This window comes from Osmerus eperlanus, chromosome 1, assembly GCF_963692335.1.
Source record: "Osmerus eperlanus chromosome 1, fOsmEpe2.1, whole genome shotgun sequence".
Taxonomy (NCBI): domain Eukaryota; kingdom Metazoa; phylum Chordata; class Actinopteri; order Osmeriformes; family Osmeridae; genus Osmerus; species Osmerus eperlanus.
In genome coordinates, this window is record NC_085018.1 from 11,905,155 (window position 1) to 11,909,354 (window position 4,200).

A 4,200-nucleotide genomic window follows, 5' to 3' on the forward strand; every position below is an offset into this window, starting at 1 on the left:
CAAAGATTTAGGCTTGTCGGTAATAAAAATCACCATGTTACTTCTGCATTGTAAATCATTGTGTCCTCAAACTGTGCATACCCTTAATGTCAAAAGGCAGTTGATTTATATACGTAGAATATTACAAAAGATCTGATCAAAGTTTGACTTCTCTAACTGTGAGTACTGTAACACTGAGCAATACTGTTTGAGATAGTTGGGATATTTTATGTCAATCAGAAACTGTTTAAATGAATGAATTCTTTTTTTGGGTAGTAAAGCAAACCCTGAGAAAGAATGATTGATCATTTAATTTGCATTGTCTGCAATTTTTCATTGTCTCAGGCCTATCTGGGAAATGGTGCTGTAAATCTAGGAAGAAAGTTTACGGGTTTGCAATGTTCTATCTACTTTATCGAGATCAAGTATTGATGACTGGATCACATCCAACATTAAACGATCACATTCATCAAAAAATGTAGAAAGTAGGTTCTTATTGATTGTAAAATGTCTGAACAGACCCAAACTATCCTTAAATCAGGCCGCATTGTACGTAAACTTGACGGCCATATATCAGAAGCTCACAAACAGTTTCTGATGAATGACGCAAGACAATGCTGAGGGATTGTCAAATGTCAGCAAAAGATTCAAAAGCCACATTTATCACTCAGTTAACCTTCCGATAGCATCCAGGGCTGGCAGCCAAGGTCACTGACTCAGACCTAGCTGTAGGAAGTTGCCCCCACCCCCCCCCCCACAACCACCACCACCCCAACCACCACCCCCAGGCCACCACCAAGACCAAGTATGAATGTCAAAAAAGAACTCAAAAAGAAGTGACATGGCCAGGGTCAAAGACAAAAGACAAAGGTTTGTCCTCAAAGTCATTAATTGCCAATGTGCATGACTGGGGCCTCGCTTCCTCCACTCCCCTTCGTGTCGCCCCCCCTTCCCTTCCTCTCCCGGTCGCTCTCTCGCTCCGCCTCCATCCCCACAGCCAGGGGTTTGCCTGGAATGCAAAACTATTACAGCTGCACAGCCTCTGCGGCCAGCATGACTAAAGAGAAGTGACAATGTTGTCCCAGGGGAAGGTTGACAACAGAGGACAGGGGGGAGCGGGAGAGACAGGGGATCGGAAGAGAGAGAGAGTTGAAGAGAGAGAAACAGAGAGGAGAAGAGAGAGGAGAGATAGTAGATTAGCAAATGGGTATGGAGAGGGAAAGGGCGGTAGAGAGTGCGAAGGAGGGGTCAAAATACAGAAGACTACCCTTTAAATGGAACGATGAGATCTCTCACTCATTGCCTCAATTCCCCCACTGCGATAGAGGCCGATAATTGGTGAATGTATGTGCTCCCCCTGACAAGGTCTGCACAGACAGTTTGGTCCCCATAGAAGTGCAGAGTGGTAGTCAGGGTGAACGAGGGGCTGCAGCAGCTCATTAACTTTAAACCTGGATAGCAGATGAAACTCCTCCTTTGCGCTGCTCTGGGAATTCATACCACTCAAAAATCGTTACAAATGTAATATACTGAGCATCATTTTAGATTACTCAAAGGTATGTCTGTCTGGATAGAAAACCATGTTCTCAAAACTCGGTCTGATTTGATATGGTGTATTCTCCACACATCTGGCCTGTACCATAGCACCAATGGGCCTGCTCTCCATAACATAGCTTCAGGACTGGTACTGCTGTCTGCATTTGACTCCTTGCCTTCAGTTATAAATCAATCCATCTCCCATTAAAATGATGTTGGACATGATTGTTGCTACGTCCACCTTTACATGGTTCATGCGTTTTGTCTCCGGTTTTGCTGGGGCTCAAAACTTGCTAACGGCTTGTTTGTCAGGTGTACATCATGTGCATTATAATCCGTAACTTACTGCACATCAATCAATCCGTCATATTTTATATTTGTAAGTAAGTACATACAGCGTGAAACTACAAGAGACAAATGACATAACCACATCAAACATAGGTACAGTATAATTTAACTGCATAAAATAGGGCCCCACTTCCTAAACCATAGGGCTCCACATTGCACACACCCACATCTGCACTCTGCACACACTGACATGGTGTGCCCTCTCTAAGTGCCAGCTCAGGTGAGCACCCGTGTTACAGTCAGGCAGACTTCCCTTTTCACTACCTTCTGACTATATGTACTTGCACTGCATATCCAGTACCACAATATAGCTGGACTGCTGTACCTGACCACTGTCCCACTGCATGCCTTTAGATGCATGTTGTATTTCAGATGTCTATCCTTTCGCACACCTCCTGTAACTGACATTTTTACACACACCGGTAAGTTCTGCATGACCTTGTTCAAGTACACCAAGTACGTGATTACAACATAGATTCATAAAACGCGAAAAGGCATAGATTATCCCTAAATGGATGATATGAGTCATATCAATCACTCTGAGGGGCAAGGAGGAGGAGGAAAGGGTGTGTGCGATTGGCAGTTAACCATGAAATTCAGTTTTGAGTGAGGCTGAGAGGGATGCAATCATCCAGGGGGATTGGGGTGAATCCGCCTGCACTCTTAGACAAAGACACACACACACATTATGTGCACACACGCACACACAGACACACACAAAGACATGCAGTGTAGTACACGCAGAGAAAGACGTACACAAAATGATCAAGACAAACACACACGCCGAAAGACAGACAAATACACAGACATGTACTAGATCTCTCTCCTGATACACATTTGAATCCATCAAGAATCAAAAGGTTTACTAGGATCTTTTACTGTGTACGTACAATGTTTCCCAATCGGACCCATTAATACATCATCTTACGGTTTTCTCAAAGAAATATGTCTGCTTACTCTAAATGTTTTAATATTAGTGGCAGGGGAACATATTTCAATGGGTCGGGTGGAGAAAAAAGGTGGAGAACCTTGTTATTGAGCGAGAGAAATAAACGTGCCTTCCTTTGTCTAAAACATGAAGGCCTATCTGCTTTTCCGTTTCATGGTTAGGATTTGCCGTTTGTTTTTTGTTTGGTTTTTTTCCATTCGACGTGTTGTAGTAAATGCCACATGTTTAATGTGAAACACCCCAAACAATTGTTATTGTGTCTGCTATCAAAACAGAGGTGTTCACCACAGTGATTGTAACACAACCAGTGAGATTGTCATAAAAGTGAATAAATCCGAATCTGACCCTGAGTGCATGCCTCAGTGTTATTAGACTAGGCAATTGGAAACATACTGTTTAAACATACTGTTTGTTAAACTGCTAATGAGAAAAGGTCTTATTAGCTCTTCGCAAAGCTCAGGGCAGTAGGTACACACTCCAATACTGGAATGCGTAACAAGCATCACCATGTCCAAATGAAGGTTCAAACTTGTCTCCAATTAGGATAATATTTCCTAGACAAAAGTAATATTCCATGACACCAATTGCCTGCAGCCTATTCTCCGAGAGGCTCATTGGCATATGTGGAAATATTTAGTAAATGATATGGATTTTGTCCATCCAGACTGAGAGGCCCTGGGGAGTGGAGGGGGCTGACTGGGGGCGAGAGAGAGGGATATAGAGGTCACCGCAATGTAGGAGACTTCAGTGGAAGAAGTATCAGTGAGCGGATGAACAGGAAAACAAAGTGCACCCTGGGAGACATGAGAGTTGAAAAAATAGCATGTTAATAAGACTCCTCTCACCCCATCTTGGATTGCCCGCAGCATGAATTAACATTTTATTCCGAGCAGAATGTGAGTTTCTCTGGCTCCGCTAAGGGAGAAACAAACTCCCATAAACTTGGCAAGCACTGGAGGCCGCTACACTGACTGGCATTTATAATCGGGCATGATTATATCCCTATGTTCATTTTTGTGCATTTTATTATACATTACATAAATACAGTACAACAATGTATTATTACATACCTCCATATATTATCAGCAAACAATTCAGTGAAGGGTGTTATTCAATTAATCATCTACACAACTTCACAAGCTATATTATTAAACTCGAAAAGTTTAGAAATATACAGTATATTTTCGAAATGTATAATTGTATCCATACTTACCTACATAACTACATAAAGTCAAAATGTCATAATTTCTGAAATCATTGTAGGAAAACATACTTTTGTCTATGTAGCATGATAATACACGAATCCACTTTGTGTGTGTGAGTCTTTGTGTATGAGTGCGGGCATCTGCGTGGCCACAGGTACAGCATGTGGGTGCATGCCTGTGCAT